This window comes from Monodon monoceros, unplaced genomic scaffold (genome assembly GCF_005190385.1).
Source record: "Monodon monoceros isolate NGI ecotype Baffin Bay Population unplaced genomic scaffold, NGI_Narwhal_1 Super_Scaffold_12, whole genome shotgun sequence".
In the NCBI taxonomy this organism is placed as follows: Eukaryota; Metazoa; Chordata; class Mammalia; order Artiodactyla; family Monodontidae; genus Monodon; species Monodon monoceros.
The window spans coordinates 43,364,438-43,385,121 of NW_021703768.1; the positions used below are offsets into that span (position 1 = coordinate 43,364,438).

The window sequence follows — 20,684 nt, forward strand, 5'->3', positions numbered from 1 at the left end:
GGTAGATGGAAACACAAGAAAAAAGAAATAATGGAGATGTAGAGTAACCAGAAAACAAAAGATAAAATGGCGATACTGTCTTCATCTATCAATAATCACCTAATTGTAAATGGACTGAATTCACCAATTCAAAGACACAAAGTGGCTGGATGGGATAATTCATCAAGAAGACATTACAGCAAAGTGATTCAGTTATACATACGTGTGTGTGTGTACACACACACACATACACACAAACATATATTCTTTTTCAGATTCTGTTCCCTTATAGGTATTACAAAATACTGAGTATAGTTCCCTGTGCTATACTTCCATAAAAAATTAAATTAAATTTAAAAAAAAGACATCACAGTTACTAATATACATGCACCTAACATAGGAACACCAAAACATATAAAACAATTATTAACAGACCTAAAGGGAGAAATTGAGAGCAACACAATAATAGTAGGGGACTTCTAACACCTCACTTACATCAAAGGATAGATCATTCAGACAGGAAGTCAACTGAGAAACAGTGGCCTTAAATGAAACGTTAAACCAGGTGGATTTGATAGATTTGTACAGAACATTCCATCCAAATGCAGAATACACATTCTTCTCAAGTACACATGAAACTTTCTCAAATGATAGACCATATGTTGGGAAACAAAATAAGTCTCAATAAATTTAACAAGACTGAAATTATATCAAGCATATTTTCCAGTCACCATGGTATGAAACTAGAAATCAACTACAAACAAAAGCTGGAAAATATATGGAGACTAAACAACATGCTACAGAACAACTATTGGGTCAAAGAAGAAGTCAAAAGAGAAATCAAAAATGACCTGAAAATAAATGAAAATGAAAATACATCAAACCAAAACCTTCGGGATGCAACAAAAGTGGTACTAAGAGGGAAGTTTATAGCAATACAGAACTACCTTAAGAAACAAGAAAAATCTGAAATACTTTATCTTTCACCTAAAAAAACTAGAAAAAAGAGAACAAATAAAACCCAAAGTCAGTAGAAGGAGGGAAATAATATTGATCAGAGTGGAAATAAGTGAAATAGACTAAAAAGGCAATAAAAAAGATCAATGAAACCAAGAACTGGTTCTTTGAAAAGATAAACAAACCTTTAGCTAGACATAGTAAGGAAAAAATGCTGATAAATAAAACTACAAATGAAAGAGGAGAAATAACAACAGATACCATAGAAACAAAAAGGATTATAAGAGATTATGAACAGTCATACACCAACAAATTGGACAACCTAGAAGGGACCAATTCTCAGAATCATACAATCTTCCAAGACTGAATCACAAAGAAATAGAAAATCTGAATAAACCAATCACTAGTACAGAGATTGAAATAGTACTCAAAAAAGCTTCCAAAAACAATAGTCTGGGACCAGACAGCTTCACAGGTGAATTCCATCAAACATTCAAAGAAGATTTAATAACTATCCTTCTCAAACTCTTCCAAAATACCGAAGAGGAGGAAATGCTTCCCAACTCATTTTACGAGGCTAACATCACCCTGACACCAAAATCAGACAGAGACAACATAAAAAAAGAAAAATTATAGCCCAATATCTCCGATGATCATAGATACAAAAATCCTCAACAAAATATTAGCAAACCAAATACATCAATACAGTAAAAAGATTATATGCCATGATCAGGTGGGATTTATTCCAGGCATGCAAGGATGGTTCATTATCTGCAAATCAATCAATGTGATACACCACATTAACAAAGGATAAAAACCATATGACCTTATCAACGGATGCAGAAAAAGTATCTGACAAGATTCAACACCCATTTATGATAAAAACTCTCAATAAAGTGGGTATAGAAAGAATGTACCTCAACATAATAAAGGTCATATGTGACAAACCCAGCAGCTACACATACTCAATGGTGAAAAACTGAAAGCTATCCTCCTAAATCAGGAACAAGACAAGAATGGCCCCTCTCACCACGCTTATTCAACATAGTATTAAAAGACGGTATCCATCCATCTCCTTCTTCCTACCTCCCTGGATGCTCCCCTGACCCCTGCAGGCAGCATCCTCAGTCCATCCTCACTGCCCCTGGCCACATGATGGGAACAGTGGTGGGTCTTGCATGCATGTCCCCGAACTGGCCTGCATCGGTCGGTCGGGGGAGGCGCCTGTTCCACCTAGGCCAGGGGTCTCAGGTCGAAAGGCAACATTCCGCCAGAGGAAGCGGCGAGGGGGGGGGGGGCGCCCCTTGTAGCACTTCCCGCCTTGGTGCACTGCGTCTCTTCCACACCCTGCCATGGGCCCAGCACACAGGTTGGGATGGGGAAAGGGGAGAGGCAAGTGCAGATGGCGGGGGCATTGGAGGGTAGTCCCACGGATCCCTTTCCTGGGGGAAACTTGGGGCTGGAGGGCAGCAGCAGCATGTGTGTGCTGCTGAACACATCTGTATCCGGGTCCTCTGCCACCCCTGGTGTGAGAAGTGGGCCAGGGGGCCTGGTTGGTGGCGGCCCTTGTGCTTTCTCCCTCTTCTAAAAAAAAAAAAAAAGTCCTAGACAGAGCAAGTAGGCAAGAAAAAGAAATAAAAGGAATAAAAGAAATACAAGGAATCCAAATTGGAAAGGAAGAAGTAAAATTTAATAGTCTGCAGATGATATGATACTATTAATAGAAAATCCTAAGGACACCACCAAAAAACTACTAGAACTCATCAATAAATTTGGTAAAGATGCAGATACAAAATTAATACTCAGAAGTCTGTTGTGTTTCCATACACTAACAATGAACTATCAGAAAGAGAAATTAAGAAAATAATTGGGGGCTTCCCTGGTGGCACAGTGGTTAAGGATCCGCCTGCCAATTCAGCGGACACAGGTTTGAGCCCTGGTCTAGGAAGATCCTACATGCCACAGAGCAACTAAGCCCGCGAGCCACAACTACTGAAGCCCAAGCACCTAGAGCCCGTGCTCCGCGACAAGAGAAGCCACCACAATGAGAAGTCTGCGCACCACAACGAACAGTAGCCCCCGCTTGCCACAACTAGAGAAAGCCCACATGGAGCAACAAAGATCCAACTCAGCCATAAATAAATAAATAAATTTATTTAAAAAAAGAAAATAATTGCCTTTACAATCGCAACAGAAAGAATAAAATACCTAGAAATAAATTTAAAGACACAAATAACTGCAAAGATATTCTGTGCTCATAAATTCAAAGAATTAACATTATTAAAATGTTCATAGGGCTTCCCTGGTGGAGCAATGGTTGAGAGTCCACCTGTCGATGCAGGGGACACGGGTTCGTGCCCCGGTCCGGGAAGATCCCACATGCCGCGGAGCAGCTAGGCCCGTGAGCCATGGCCACTGAGCCTGCGTGTCTGGAGCCTGTGCTCCACAACGGGAGAGGCCACAACAGTGAGAGGCCTGCATACCACAAAAAAAAAAAAAAAAAAAAAGGGCAGAGGAGATAAACAGACATTTTCCAAAGAAGACATATGGGTGGCCAATAGGCACATGAAAAGATGTTCAACATCATCAATTATTAGGGATTATTAGGGATCAAAACCACAGTAAGATATCACCTCACACCCATTTGAATGGTTATTATCAAAAAGGCAAGAAATAACACGTGTTGGTGAGGATGTAGATATAAGGGAACACTTACACACTGTCGGTGGGAATGTAAACTGGTGCAGCCACTATGGAAAACAGTATGGAGATTCCTCAAAAATTTAAGAATGGAAGTAGCATATGATCCAGCCATCTCACTTCTTGGTGTTTATCCAAAGAAACACTAATTCAAAAATATATATGCACTCTTATGTTCATCACGGCACTATTTGCAATAGTATTGCAAGAAATATTTCCAAAGTACAGAAACAACCTAAGTGCCCAATAATGAATGAATGGATAAAGAAGGTGTGGCATATACATACAATGAAACACTACTCAGCCATAAAAAAAAGATGAAACCTTGCCATTTATGACAACATGGATGAACCTTGAGGATATTATGTTAAGTGAAATAAGTCAGAGAAATAAATACTGTGTGATTTCACTTATATGTGGAATATAAAAAACAAAACAAATTAAATAAATAAATGAACAAACTAAACAAAAACAAATACATGGATACTGAGAATACTGAGTAGTGGTTATCAGAGGGAAAGGGGCAGAGAGAAGGGTAAAGGGGATCAACTGTATGGTGATGGATGGAAAGTAAATTTTTGGTGGTGAGCACACTGTAGGGTATACAGAAGTAGAAATATAATGAACAATTTTATAAGCCAATGGTACCTTAAAAACAAATCTATAAATAATACTAAATAAAATTAGCAACCTTTATTAAAGAAATTGAAGAGAAAATTAATGTGCTAGAAGATACATCAGAAGTTATCTAGAAAGTGGCAAAGAGAGAAAAAAAAAGGCAGAAAATGTGGGAGAGAGGTTAAAAGACAAGAGATAGAATGAGAAGGTCTAACATGCATGTAATTGGTGAACCGGAAAGAGAGGAGATAGCAGAGGTAATATTGAAGAGATAATGGCTTAGGATTTTCGAGAATTCGTAAAAGATAATGATCTGCAGATTCAAGAAGTTTAATGAATTCAAGCAGAATCAATAAACAATATGTTACAGAGTTGGAAAAAAAAATTAAAATTCCAGACCAAAGGGGGAAAAGATCAAGTGAAGTTCTTGGAATTAAAGTGTTCTAAAGCCCTTGTATTGTCCAGATCAACATTACACTTTGATGTGATGTATGGTGTAATTTTAAAGGTAACTAGAAAACAATATATAACTTATAATCTAGGAGAGGGAGAAAGGAGAATGTTAAAAAATAAATGACTTAAAGAAAGGTAAGAAAGGAGAAAAAAATGTAAAAGAAGTAGGACAAATAGAAAGCATAAAATAGATAAGATCCTCCCATTCTTTCTTAAACCCATGCTAATCAGGCTATCTTCCCCATCACTACACAAAACCTACTCTTATTAGACCAATGCCCTCCATACTGGTAAACTCAATTTCTCAGTCTTTAACTTGCTTGCCTTATCAGAAATATTTGCCACAAAGAATCACTCTCTTCCTTAATAAACTGATTCAACAGGGCTTCAGGTTTTTTCTATATCTGTCTGGTCCCTCCTCCTTTTCTGTCTCCTTTGCTCACTGTTAGCTCCTTGTCTCCCTTAAAATTGTAGAGTCTCGGGCTTCCCTGGGTGGCACAGTGGTTAAGGAATCTGCCTGCCAATGCAGGGGACATGGGTTCGATCCCTGGCCTGGGAGGATCCCACATTCCACGGAGCGGCTGAGCCCGTGCGCCACAACTGCTGGGACTGTGCTCTGGAGCCTGCGAGCCACAACTGCTGAGCCCGCGTGCCACAATTGCTGAGGCCTGCACACCTAGAGCCCATGCTCTGCAGCAGGAGAGGCCACCGCAATGAGAAGCCTGTGCACCGCAATGAGGGGTGGCCCCTGCTTGCCACAACTAGAGAGGGCCCGCATGCAGCAGCGGAGGCCCAACACAGCCAAAAATAAATACATTTATTAAAAAAAAAAAATTGTAGTCTCAAGGGTCAGTCTTTGTACTCTTCTCTATTTACCTCAATTTTTAGGTAATGTTCTCCAATCTCATGGTTTTAATATCGTCACTTGTGTTATACAATACAGTAGCCACTAGTCACAAGTGATTACTTAAATTTATACTAATTAAAATTAAATTTAAAAAAATTCAGTACCTGAGTCACTCTAGCCACATGTAGCTAGTGGCTACCATATTGCACAGTGTAGGTATAAAACATTTCCATCATTGTAGAAAGTTCTACTGATCTAGATAATGACAAATTTCACATTATATTTCTAGCCAAAACTTCTCTCCTAAATTTCAGACTTGCATATCCAACTACCAACTTAACATCTTTTTAAAAATTGAGATATAATTGACATATAACATTATACTAGTTTTATATGCACAACATAATGATTTGGTATATGTATATATCCAACTTAACATCTTTACTTGGATATAATAGACAAGTGAAACCTGTCAAAAACTGAACTTCTGACTTTTTCCTGAAAAGCTACCCCATGCATTGTTTTCCTGATTTCAGTTAATGGTATCTCCATCCTTCTAGTTGCTCAAGCTAAAATTCTTGGAATCACTCATAACTTCTTTTTCTCAGTCTACATTCAATCCGTTAGGAAATCTTGTTGGCTTTCTTTCAAATATATCCAGACTCTGACTACCATCATTTGTTACCAAGATTTCTACAGTGGAGCTCTCTGTTTGTACCCTTACAGTTTACTTGCCACACAAGCAGGTAGAGTTGTAGAGTGGTATAGTAAGGAATTTGGCCTCATCCAGTTGGTTGTTACAACTGAGGGAAGTGCTATTAGCACCCAGTAGGTAGAGACTAGGGATGCTGCTAAAGATCCTACAATGCACAGGTTAGCTTCCTACAACAAACAATTACCTAGCCAAAAATGTCCTGAGACTGAGAAATCTGCCCTAAGGGGGAAAATAGGAGGCTGTGTTAGGGAAAGATAGGAAGGGACCTTATATGGTAATGGCAGTATTCTATTTCTTTAACTTGATTGTGGTTACATGGCCATTTGCTTCATAATTATTCAATATACGTATGTTCGATGCACTTTTTTGTAGGATGTTGTATTTCACAATTATTAAAAAAAAAGGGAACTCCATAAGATGAAGTAAACAGATTTTAACACAAAACCAAGTGCTTTACCTTTTATCCTCAACCTGTAAGTTACTATTATTACCTTCACTTTATAGAAAAGGATACAAAGCGTGGAGAAGGTAAGTAATTGACTACAAAGTTAGTAAGTGGCAGAGTTCAAATTCAAGCCTACACAGTTTAAGTCCAGAGCCTGTATTCTTTGCCACTATGCTGTGCTGTTTTTCCTGTTCTTTGGCCTTTCCTCCTCTCTTTTATCTTTCACTTTTACTTCTCTTTCTTGTTACAGCCCAGGCTACTCAACAAGTATAGTTTTATTATTGCTGTATTTGTTTAACGGAGTTTAATGTCCACTGATCTTATTTTTCTAATTGTAGCATTTACGGCAAAGTAGAAAGAAAATGGGGTTTCTGAGGGAGAGTCCTATATTTGCCACTCACTACCTGTGTAATTTAAGACTAACCATTTAATCTCCACGAGACTATTTTCCCATTTGCAAAATGGAAATAATAACATCCTCTTCACTGGGGTGTTTGAGAATTAAATGACATGATGCATATTATACTTAGTACTTTGTAATGGGAAAATAAATGTTCAAATGTATTATTATTCCTTTCAAAAATCAAATAGGGCTTCCCTGGTGGAGCAATGGTTGAGAGTCCACCTGTCGATGCAGGGTACACGGGTTCGTGCCCCGGTCCGGGAAGATCCCACATGCCGCGGAGAGGCTAGGCCCGTGAGCCATGGCTGCTGAGCCTGGGTGTCCGGAGCCTGTGCTCCGCAATGGGAGAGGCCACAACACTGAGAGGCCCGCGTACCGCAAAAAAAAAAAAAAAAATCAAATAAAAATACTTCTTTTTTTTAAAACATATGCAGCCTCTTGAGTTTTTTCCTATTTTTTTTAAATGAAAAATTCTTCTTAGTAACAAAGAGCTAAGCAAATACTGCCAACATGCCACTATTATGTGATAGAGATGTTGGTAACATGTTCTATTCCCCAGCATGTGTTTTCTTTTCTGTTTCTTTCCTTTCCATTTCCCTATTCTGCTCTTCTGTGTTTCTGTTCAACAATTAAGCCAAAGCTCTCATTAACTTAGTTCTACTGAAGATAAATAATGTTAAATAAAAATGTTAAAGTATTACCTTATAAGGTAATAATAGTAATTTTAACAGTAACTTTTCAAAAAAGGCAAAACCATATACAGTTGACCCTTCAACAATGAGGGAGTTAACTGTGTCTCTGCACAGTTGAAAATTGGTGTATAACTTGACAGTCAAGTATCTGCAATTCTGCATCTGTAGATTCAACCAATCATGGATGGTGTAGTACTGTAGTACATAATATTGAAAAAAATCCACATATAAGTGGACCTGAACAGTTCAAACCTGTGTTGTTCAAGGTCTACTGTATTACCATTTCCAATCAAGAAGGGCCTTATTTCTGTATCTTATAAAGAGTATGAACATAAAAATGATGATCTATTCTAAGATGAGACAACTAAAATACTGAGTAATGGTAAACTCTGAACAATATATTCATCCAACAAGTTCTCAATGAGCCTCTACAAGGTACTGGGGTACTGAGAAAAACAGAAAAAAAAAAAGTCATGGTCCCTATCCTCAACAAACTCAAAAAATATAATTTATGAAGTCAAGAAGTCAGGTAATTTGTCCTAAATCACTTAAATAATAAAACCAAGCAGGATGCTAATAAACGATTATGATTTTCTGTTCTTCATTTCACTTTTAGCTCATATCTACACCACTTGCTAGTCGTGGCTCCCAAATTAGCTCTGTAATAGATCAGTGCAAGATTTATTCTTTTAAGGTAAAAAGTTTAGTTGACTATTTGAAACATAGAGCCATATAACATATATATTCAAAAGCGGAGCATCAGAAATGATCTTGAATATAAAGTATACACTGCTCAATAGTAATTGTTACTAAAATCTCACTAAGATAAAAGGAACTGTGAGTAAGCTAAGTAGTTTCATCAGAACAGTTAGTTGATATGCAAAAACAGAAGCCTGATTTTTCAGTTCCTTTTTTAATGTAATAAAACTGATTAATAATTCAGTTGACTTCTTTGGTCTTAAGTTTTAAAACTAAAGGCAGAATTAAGAGTACTTTGATCCACTAATTTACAAGACTAGGATTGACAGTCCTATTAAATATCCTTAGTCTAAAACTGTCAATTTCACTAAATAACTTGAAAAAAGTATCTCCTGGATGTAATGAGTAAAAACATTCTATATAAAATATCAATGAAAAATACATTTTAAATTAAGGTGGGTATCTAAGATCAGCAACATCTCAAGGATGCCCACTCTTGCCAATTTTATTCAACATAATATTGGAAGTCCTAGCCACAGCAATCAGGCAAGAAATAGAAATAAAAGGATTCCAAATTGGAAAGGAAGTAAAAAGGTAACAGTTTGCAGATGACATGACACTACACATAGAAAATCCTACAATGCCACCAAAAAAGTAGTAGAGCTCAACAATGAATTCAGTAAAGTTGCAGGATACAAAATTAATATACAGAAATCTGTTGCACTTCTATACACTAAAAATGAATTACCAGAAGGGAAATTAAGAAAACAATCCCATTTACCATTGCATCAAAAAGAATAAAATACGTAGGAATAAACCTATCTCAGAAGGCAAAACACCTATACTTGGAAAATTATAAGACACTGATGAAAGAAATTGAAGACAACATAAACAGATGGAAAGGTATACTGTGTTCATGGATTGCAATTAATATTGTTAAAATGACCATACTACCCAAGGCAATCTACAGATTATTGCAATCCCTATAAAAATACCAAGGGCATTTTTCACAGAACCAGAACAAATAATTTTAAAATTTGTATGGAAACACAAAAGACCCCGAATAGCCAAAATAATCTTGAAAAAGAAGAACAGAGCTGGAGGAACAATGTTTCTTGACTTCAGACTGTACTACAAAGCTACAATACTCAAAACACTATGGTACTGGCCAAAAAACAGACAAATAGATCGACGGAACAGGATGAGAAAGCCCAGAAATAAACCCGTGCACTTACGGTCAATTAATCTGTGACAAAGGAGGCAAGAATATACAATGGAGAAAAGACAGTCTCTTCAATAAGTGGTGCTGGGAAAACTGGACAGCCACATGTAAAATAATGAGATTAGAACATTTTCTCACACCATATATAGAAATAAACTCAAAATGGATTAAAGAACTAAATGTAAGACCGGAAACCATAAAACTCCTAGAGGAAAACATAGGCAGAACACCCTTTGCCATAAATCACAGCAACATATATTTTTGACCTGTATTCTAAAGCAGAGGAAATAAAAGCAAAATAGGACCTAATCAGACTTAAAAGCTTTTGTGCAGCACAAAGGAAACCACTGACAAAACAAAGAGACAACCTACTGAATGGGAGAAAATATTTGCTAATGATATGACTGATAAGGGGTCAATACCCAGAATATATAAACAGCTCATACAACTCAACAAAAAAACAAGCAACCCAATTTAAAAATGGGCAGATCTGAATAGACATTTTATAAAGAAGACATACAGATGGCCAACAAGCACAAGAAAAGATCCTCAACGTCAGTAATCATCTGGGAACTTCAAAACCACAATAAGATATCACCTCACACTCATTAGAATGGTTATCATCAAAAAAGTAAGAAATAACAAGTCTTGGTGAGGATGTACATATAAGGGAACCCTTATACACTGTTGGGGGAATGTAAATTGGTGCAACCACTGTGGAAAACAGTATGGCAATCTCTCAAAAAACTAAAAATAGAACTACCATATGACCCAGCAATTCCACTCCTGGGTATATATCTGAAAAAAAATGAAAACACTAATTCAAAAAGATACAGGTACCCCAATGTTCATTGTAGCATTATTTACAACTGCCAAGATACGGAAGTAACCTAAGTGTCCATCAACAGATGAATGGATAAAGAAGATGTGGTATATGTATAATGCAACACTACTCAGCAATAAAAATGAATGAAATTTTGCCATTTGCAACAACATGGATGGACGTGGAAGGTATTATGCTAAGTGAAATAAGTCAGACAAAGACAAATACTGCATGATATCACTTATATGTGGAATCTAAAAACTAATACAAACTAGTGAATATAACAAAAAGGAAACAGACTTACAGATACAGAGAACAAACTAGTGGTTACCAGTGGAGAGAGGGAAGCAGGGAGGGGCAAGATATGGGTAGGGGATTAAGAGTTATAAACTATTATGTATAAAATAAATAAGCGGGCTTCCCTGGTGGCGCAGTGGTTGAGAGTCCGCCTGTCTATGCAGGGGACATGGGTTCGTGCCCCAGTCTGGGAGGATCCCACATGCCGCGGAGCAGCTGGGCCCGTGAGCCATGGCCGCTGAACCTGCGCGTCCGGAGAGGCCACGACGGTGAGAGGCCCGCGTACCGCAAAAATATATAAATAAATAAATAAATAAGCAAGCTAGAAAGATATATTGTACAACACAGGGAATACAGTCAATATTTTAAAATAACTATAAATGCAGTATAACCTTTAAAAATTGTGAATCGCTATTTTGTACACCTGTAACTTATGTAATATTGTACATCAACTGCATCTCAATTAGAAAAAAAAAGGAAAAGGAAAGGAAAGATGGACATGGCATAGGAATTAAAAGCTTGGAAAATAAACATATAGTAGAGAAGTTATTAACTTTAGAGAGTTTTAAAAATATCATCTCAATTTAAAAAATTAAATATTTTAGAAATTGAAAAGTTGACTGTCAGGAAGCCAGTACCCTTTCATCAAAAAGAATAACTTAAAGAACTTGGGGGAAATTTATAAAAGAAAATCTAAAGCACATAAAATAACCTATAAATTAATGTGTAAACATCTGGAACTATTCCAAGCACTACTGAACTTTATATAGGAGTTTGCTACTATTATTTGTGAACTTAAACTAAGTTTAATGAAATGAGCTTAATGAAACTGTTATACTGTGGGAGGAAAAAGGCATAAACAGAATTGCTAAGAAATGCTAGAGAAAATTTTTAATATTGGTAAGCAGGCAGAACCTTATTGCTCTTTTTTTTTTTTTTTTTTTGCGGTACGCGGGCCTCTCACTGTTGCGGCCTCTCCCGTTGCGGAGCACAGGCTCCGGACGCGCAGGCCCAGCAGCCATGGTTCACGGGCTCAACCGCTCCGCGGCATGTGGGATCTTCCCAGACCCGGGGCACGAACCCGTGTCCCCTGCATCGGCAGGCGGACTCTCAACCACTGCGCCACCAGGGAAGCCCTTATTGCTCTTAAATCTACAAAAACTGATGAAACCACCTTCAGAAGGTATTCATTTGTTTGAATTATACACAATGGTTAAATTGGGATACGGCCTATTCTGATTCTATTAAGTAGAATGTGGTGGTTGATAGCTCACATAAGACTGCTTGGATTTAAATCCTGGATTTACTGTGTGACTTGGGGCAACTTACTTAAATTTCCTAAGGGAATTTGGTTTGAGATTTAAATGAGATAATGCACATAATAATGTGACCGGTCCACAGTGAGTGCTCAATAAACATAGCTATCATTTTTATTATGAATTTAGTTCTTTAAAAGTAACTAGCAAAATTATATTTTGGCTTAATTTAGTGGCCTGAATAAAATCAGCTGACATATGTACATCTTTAGCATAAAGTGAGTAAACCCAGTGAGGTAAGAAAGATAAAGAAATTGAACTTCATAGAATTACTGAACTGTCACAAACAGAATAGACCTAAAGGGAAAGAATTCATTTCTGAAGAACAAAACAGTGTCACTTTGGAGAAAAACTCAGAGAAAAAGACAAGTCAATAGAAAGGTAGTGGAAGATGGAACTAACATTAATTTATTGAATGCCTACTACTGGCCTAATGTTTACATGTTGTTTAATTGCATCTAATACTTTAGGATTTGGGAAATAGGTATTACCTTCAAATTATTGATACAAAAAACATAAATAAATAAAAAACCATGAAGCTCAGAAATAACTTGTCCTAAATCACGTAACTAATAAAGCCACAATTGGGAATGAAACCAGGCCACTTTGATCCCAAATGCTATTTCCCACTATAGTGGGATGTCTGCTTTAAAGAAGGAGGCAGGCTATTTGGAAGACAAAAGAAGCCTCTGAAAATCAGGTCCTGTTCAGATTTGGAAACAAAAAAGCAGTAATACCTAGAATGACAAACGGCCTTAAACTCTTTAAAACAAAGTTTAGGACTAGAAGAGTGAAGATATATGCCCAAGTATCTGGATTACAAATTTAAAACAACACAGTTTTCTTGAAGCAAACTAGCTTAGATGAATTTGTTTCTCTTGATGCAAACTTCTTTGTCTCAAGGCTAGATATTTTCTTGGACAGCAATAATCCTTCCAGCAGCAGTGAAACACAGGAAACGTCAATAGCCAAGTCAGAGTAGGAAAAAAGATACCTGCTTAAACAATGGCAGAAAAAAACGGCTACACTTCTGACTTACTTTGTTAACCAATACTCTCCACTGTATTGGTTCTTAAACTAAACTGAGAATGTGGTTGAGTTTAGAAACAGGATTTTTTATGCCCTGGAGATGATACTTTCACTGAATATTGAATGTTAGGAAACCAGAAAAGAGGAAAATCTAGAAAGGTTCTTAGATTTCAGTCAGCCTTAACAAAAAGTGATAATCAAGGTTGGGGAAAATACGAAGGACATTCAGGAATTGACATAAAGTTTCCAGTTTAATCACATACATGTATTTGTCCTGAGCAAATCTGAAATTTTGTGGCATTGTCAAATTAGCTTTTTATTCCAAACAAGCAGAAAACTGATGATATTTCAATGATTCAAAATAAATCATGAATGAGTCCAAAGTTCCTAGTGCCTTTCAAAGATTTATTAACATTCAAGTAAATATGAAGAACTGTAAAGAAACTGATCATTTTCAGTTGCCTCAATTAGTCAAGTAACCTGAACTTCAAATTCCCCCAGAATGCTGTTTCAAAGGAAATTTAATACCTTTTTGAAAGTCTTGAGAACTATAAACTGAAGTTTGATGAATTAGGTTGAGAGGTGAATTGGAGTTTCATAGCTAATATTACTTAGATGGTAACACAGAATAGTGCTATCAAAGATTAAGTAAAATTTTAAATATTCCTAAGCACTAATTTGCCACAGACTAACACTAATATAGGGAGTTAAATACAAAAAAATGACTTAAACAGATATATTCACTTCTATTTCATTCAATCCTCTGATCTTTAAGACATTGAAGTCCCAGATGCAAGATTATTAATGTCAAAGATAAGTCATTTAATAATAAGACCCTTGGGCTTCCCTGGTGGCGCAGTGGTTAAGAGTCCGCCTGCCGATGCAGGGGATACAGTTCGTGCCCCGGGTCTGGGAAGATCCCACATGCCGCGGAGCACCTAGGCCCGAGAGCCATGGTCGCTGAGCCTGGGCGTCCAGAGCCTGTGCTCTGCAACGGGAGAGGCCACAACAGTGAGAGGCCCGCGTACGGCAAAAAAAAAAAAAGACCCTTATCATTTAAGATTGGTTTTAGTATGGGGTCTCAATATGAAAACAGCTTATTAACTTGTTTGCTGGCGCTTATGCTGAAGCATTTATCTCCATGAAAAGAACACAGAGAACAACCAAAGGAAGCTCCTTAAAAGTTATTAACTGTGAGCATCAGTATATCTCAAAGAATGTCAGCCCTTTCCACACTAGGTTCAGAAACTTTGACAATTCTTTGCAAAAGCAAACCTATAGTACATATGCCAAGATGCTAGTGACAATCTGCAATAAGGAGGTACTAGCTTTTGCCCAAAGAAATGGATTATGAACCCACCATACAAGTATTTATGAGTGAAAATTACTATTAACTAATGCTTCTGCAAATGGTAGAGTTTTAGATACTATATTTACATTCAGTTCACCAGGCCAGGGGTTGATAATTTGTTTTCTGTAAAGGGCCAGATAGTAAATATTTTAGGCTTTGCCAGCCATATGGTCTCTGCAACTACTCAAACTCTGCCTGTAGCACAAAAGACAATATATAAATGAGTAAGCATGGTTGTGTTCCAGTAAAACCATATAAAAAGTAAATACATTTGGCAGTGGCCAAATTTGGTCATAGTTTACCCACCTCTGTAGTATGCCAATATAAAAGCAATTGGAACCATATCATTAAAAAGGCAGCCTGGTGAAAGCAGTTATGTATATGTATGTTCTTCTAGGTAAGTCTGTAACTTCTATAAAGTCCAGTAACAAACTTTATCTAAACCTCTTCCTTATGAATTGCTTAATGGTGAGCCAATAGGAGCCATAATATTCAAATTCTGATGTGACAGTTGGAACATGCTTCCAATCTGATCAATAAATCCTTCAAAAGGTGTTAAATTTGACAGTGCTGGAAGACAATGTGTTTTAATAAAGAAATTAGCAGTCAGAACAATGCAATGGCACCAAAGAACCTCTCCTCTCACACTGGGAACACTAAATGCTCTAGTTATGTTTAGGCAGTAGGAAAAAAAGAATACTGGCAAGTACTGAAATTTTAGTGTATTATAAAATGCTGGCTTGCTAGAAATTTTTATCTTCTTAATTTTTTTTCTTTACTTTTATGCTCGTATCTCTTAAAAAATACTATAAATCATTATTTTAATTTGTAATTCAGGTATTCCCATCCTCCTATGCTGTTTACCCTTTATTGTAACTATTTAGGGTATTATAAAAATCACAATAAACAGCATTATTTTTAAGTATGTAACTGAGATATGCAGCATTTAAGACAGAAGAAATCTAAGGCTAAATGTTTTCAGAGCTCTAGTGGGCATACAGTGGGAAAGGAAAGGTGAACTTTATTTTCTTCGAGGCAAAGAAGCTATAGGTGACATCTTAGCTTGCCACCAACCTTTATTCTTAATATGAAGTTTGTAGTTGTTTGTGAGGCAAGGAGATTTTTGTTCAAGTTAAAACAAGGGTTTCTTTGACCTACTGCAAAGTGTAAAGCCTTTCCCTTCAGGGGCTGCCTGTTACCCTGCATATGACAAGCAGTAAAAAGATAAAAGGAGGGGGAACAAGTTCTAAAGTTTGCTAATCTACTGATCTCAGCAATAGATTACGGCATGGCTTGAGAGTCATGAAAATTAGGTTTTAGTCAAGCTGGCCATTAACCGGTTGCCTGGTCGTGAGCGAGCCAGTTTCTTCAACTCGGTGGACTTAAGTTTCCTCATCTGGAAAATGAGAGAATGCGCTTGACTAGCTGCTCTCAAAGGCCCGTTCCAACTCTATTATTCTAAGACAGGAAGATGTCAAGCCACCTACTGTGGTCACTGTCTCTCACAGTCGAGCCGGGGGAAAACCGTGACGAGGACTTCCCTGTCTCAGCCCTCACCCCATCTGCGGTCCTAGCTCAAGGCACCAATGGAGCTTCCTCCCCACCTCCCCTCTCTAGCTCTCTCCTACTCGGGATAGAAAAGGGCGCTCCCATTCCCGCAATTCCCCCAATTCTCCTCCTCCCTCCTCCTCTCACTCGGGTGTTCACCCACGGTAACCCTGCCTTTTCCCTAAGGTCCGGCAGACACCGACTCCCACTGCCCCTCGAGTTCTTTCTCAGCCCCCGACGGAGGCCCTGACTTGCTCTCACCCGAGACCTCTAGGAACGCGCGCTGCCTCTCCGGACCGGTCTCCGCGGGCCCCGGCTTTGGCCTCACCGTTTCCGCAAGAAGCCACAGTTCCGAGGCGTTTCCCTGAAGAACTTCCCCGGGTAACAGCCGACTCCGTCGGAAGCTCAGCCTTAGCAGCCTTGTCCCCCCTTTCCCTCCGCTCCCTCCCGGGAGATGAGTTTGCAAGACCCGGAACGTCCTCTACCTGAGCAGGCCGAGCCCTTAATCTCAGAGAGCTCGGCAGGAAGGAGGACACCCCTCCCCCAAACTTCTCAACTTGCTGCAGCAAGGGTTCTTGTCCCCTGAACAGGAAAAGGCAACGGCCTAGGCCGCGGGGGCCAGCGGGGGATGCAGTTCTGAGAGCGCTAAGCCGGCCGCCGCAGTCAAACCTCCCGCCGCCGCGGACTACAACTCCCAGAGGGCTCTGCGACAGCCAACACGCCTCCCGCCGCAGAGCCCAGCCCTCCGGCTTCGGAAGAAAGGGCGGCGCAGGTGAGCTAATCGCGTTTTATCTGCAGCCAGACGTTTGCGCTAGAGTTTGTTGCCTGCCTGCCTTTAAGGCATCTAAGAGGAGGGACGCGATCTCCTGCAGTCTACCACCCCGGAGGCCACCTGGGAAAGGGCTGATGTGACATTTCCATCTAGGGCTGACATCCCATTATCTGTCTGTCATCTCAGGCTGTTGTCGCTGGTGCTCTGTACTCTCATCACGTGCTTGCACCCTGTGGACACCAAGGGAAGCTGGTTTGAAAAAAAAAATTGTTAGATTTGGCACTTTCTCTCCCTTGTCTAGACATTTAGGTTTGTTTTTTGTTTTTTACGTGTTGGCAGTTTAGTCACTAGGCTAAAAGAGGGGCTTTGGTAGGATTTTAAGCACCCTCTCCCCATCCCTAACAATTTCGCCGACAGCCACCGCAAATAAACATACAGTCTAAGGAAAATTGGTGTGCTTGTTATAAAAAGTCAGCTTAAGGTAAGTCTCTGAAAAGCATATGGCAATACCTCAGCTCTTCTTACGTAGGAAGCCCGTGGCTTTTTTTTTTTTAAGCAAAACAACCAGGAAAAATCCAACAATGTTAGTGTAATGTGTTAATCCCAAATGAAAGAAACCAAATTTAACAAATAGTTAAAACTGAGTGCCAAGCATTTTACATAAAATATCTCATTAAGTCTTAACCATGATTCTAGAAGTGTATATTATCCCTATTTTACAAATAAGGAAACAGCCCTAGAGAATTTTAAGAGTTACCCAAGGCCAAACAACTATCAAGTGGCAGAAGATCTGGAATTCAAACTGAGGTCTTCTTCCAAAGCCTATGCTCTCAAACTCTGCCTCTATTATCGAGGGTTTGACAAATGCAAGGCAGGTAACGTGATGAATATTGCCTTTAAGGCAGATAAAAGTTATTTTGCTAATGGTGTCCTTATTAAAAAACTTTTGCAACTGCTTTTTAGCCTGTCTTCAACAGTACATTCTTTTGATAGCTGCAATGGTGGCAAAATTTTCTTCTTTCTCTGCTTTCCAGGCTGAGAAAATATTTTTAGGTAAGGCTGAGAAGCACGAAAGTAGATGGTATGGAATGACGTCAGCGAAAATAGCTGAATAGGGAACTTGAAAACTCTCCCTCCACAAAAACAACGAATAACCTGGTGAAACTGTCAGAATCAGCTTTTTTTGGAACTCTGGAATCTAATAAAAAAACGCACAACAACCAGGGGAACACTTAAGAAAAGACTGCTGAATTTTGGCAAGAAATCTCTGTGATTATCTCTAGCTTGCCAGTGGCCTTGAGGACAGCAGCCCACATTCCTGGTGTAGGTTGCTGGTACCAGAGAGAGTAATATGGACCTTATTCTAAAGGAGTTGTAATTTTGTGTTTTGACCTATCTGGTGGTGTCCTGAAGGTTTGGCTCAAGGGCTTACCTTTGTTTCTCCAGCCTTGGAGCCTCCCAGGGCTGAGGCAGGATTGTCAAAAGAGTTTAAAGCAAATGTATTAGCCACTGCCACCAGGGTACGGTGTAACAGTTGGGACAAACAATAAACAGGCCAAAAAGCCTAGGAAGGAAGAGGCTGGGGAAGCAGATACTTGGGGAATAAGGGGTTTTTGTTTTCTATTTTTTAAATATTTACTTATTTATTTGGTCGTGCTGTATCTTAGTTGCAGCAGGTGGGCTCCTTAGTTGGGGCATACGTGCAGGATCTAGTTCCCTGACCAGGGATGGACCCAGGCCCCCTGCATTGGGAGCATGGAGTCTTATCCACTGTGCCACCAGGGAAGTCCTGGTATAAGGGTTTTCTTGAAAAGCTTCCTCCTCTTCTGGGGAATCCAGAAGGCCACATGCATGCCTTGGTCTGGACCCATGCTTGGAAAAGACCTGAGAAGACCCTAAGCTCTCACTTCTGGCTGACTTTCAGACTCTGTACAAGCAGGAAGTGAAGGCTAATGCAGAAATGTAAAGTATCCTGCTAAGCATTGAAGGAGTGCCCCAACACACAGCTAGCTGACAAAGACTGGGAGAGATTTTTTGCATTTTGGCTGGTTTTTTCTTTTTCTTTTTTGCTTATAAGCATTTAATAAAGATATCTCTGCTAAATCACTAGCTGACCACTAAGCTAATGGAACAGAGTGGTCACACAGCAAAGAATACAGACTTTATAGAATTAGCTGACTGGTAGTTAAGTCTAGAAGCTTGATCACATTTAAACTTGATTTTTAAAATCAAGCATTTATAGTTGGTGTTATAGACTTCCCATCACATCAGGAAGCACATTTCTGGAATTCTTTCATTTGTGATATTAAGACTATTCAGTGGGCTCAAATATTGTCTCTTACAAAGTTCGCCTTTAGCTTTTCACCAGTCATTGATGATCAGTAGCCATTGATGATCATCTTCTAGATCAGAGGTTTGTGTCACCCTTAGTGTCTGAGTAAATTTTTCTCAGTGTCCTTAGTTTCTGTTTACTAAGTGGTTAGGTCCAAACAAATTAATATGTGTTTATTTAAATATATATGGAAATTGAAAGAAAAAGATTTTATTTCATTCTTTAATAACCACAATTGCTTACTAATTGGGTGTATACACCTATTGGGCACTGCATAACTTCTCAAACCTTGAAATCAGATGGGACATCACTGTCTCCATTTCCTCTTCCATATTGGATTTTGCACAGCACTTGCTTGAGATCATAGGAATTGCTGAAAACTCAATTTTGAAAAGATACATTAGCCAAAAGAATTAACTTGATCTAATGTTGAAACTGTGAAGTACCTCAACCGTTCACATGGTGTCTGACAGATGTTGCTGTTTTCCTCAAAAATTTAAAATACTCTGTGAAGTCCTTGTGAGTTCCCTGTGGTAACCTCATAGCTTAGGAACTGCAGGTCACTAGCAATTATGTTCCTGGCCTAAAGCAAGAATTGACAAACATTTTACGTAAAGGGCCTAGTAGTAAGTATTTTAGGTTTTATAGCCATATGGTCTCTGTTAACAACTACCCAATTCTGCCTTTATGGCGTGAATGCAGCCAACATAGGCAATATATAAACCAATGAGGTGGCTATATTTTAATTTATTTATAGAAATAGGTACTAGACTGGATTTGTTCCCAGAACTGTAGCTTTCTGACCCTCTGACCTAGAGAACACAGAGTGGAGATTTTCCTTTATTAGCTGGATTCTTCAAAGGAGAGGACTTTCCCCTTTCCTCCAGGATCTGAGCTCACTCCCTTTTTGCATTTGAAGCTCTCCAGCTTTGTTTGGGATTTATTTAAAGGTTTCATCTTTCTTGGTAAGGCCTTGTTTTGAGTACTCGTTTGGCACTTTGGTCTGATCTTGAGATCAGAATGTTTCAACTGAAGTGAGCTGAAAATGACTTTGGCCCAATTTCTTTGGGAAGGGGCTGCTTCAAATGAAACTGCTGGTTTAGCCTTCAGCCCATTCCTCTGGAAGGGCTGTTTTCTGGAGAATGGCAAAAGAAGGGAGGAAGAGAGGGAGGAAGGAAGGAAGGAGGGAGGGAAGGAAGGGAGGGAGGAAGGGCCTTTGTCCTGGCTCCTCAGGGACCAAGCTGTCTTCTTAAGACTGGCTGGGATGAGCTTGCAAGCTGTTTGAATTGAACCTATTGTGCTGTAAGCTGTTTAAACTGTTTGAAAATTGTTCTTTACTCTAGAGGAAAAACACCTAGAAAATGAGATCCCAGTTATCTAAGTATTTTGAGGGCACACCCTCTACAGGGACTTTAACCAATTTTATGTTTAAAACCAAGGTCCTACGGGGAGGGGGAAGAAGGGTAAGCTGGGACAAAGTGAGAGA

The 20,684-nt window shown here is 38.9% G+C and overlaps 1 protein-coding gene across 14 annotated transcripts in view; it reads right to left on the reverse strand.

Moving 5' to 3' along the window:
• The window catches only part of SLC38A9 (solute carrier family 38 member 9), a 114,033-nt gene extending 97,347 nt beyond the window's left edge, over positions 1–16,686 (reverse strand). For 13 of the 14 annotated variants that reach the window (XR_003792579.1, XR_003792575.1, XR_003792577.1 and 10 more), the window contains exon 1: positions 16,423–16,686. The gene's annotated coding sequence lies outside the window, so the exon portion shown is untranslated. Of the gene's footprint in view, positions 1–16,355 lie in introns of all 14 variants that reach the window. The other variant, XM_029215927.1, reaches the window with a different exon arrangement.
• Positions 16,687–20,684: the final 3,998 nt, after the last annotated feature.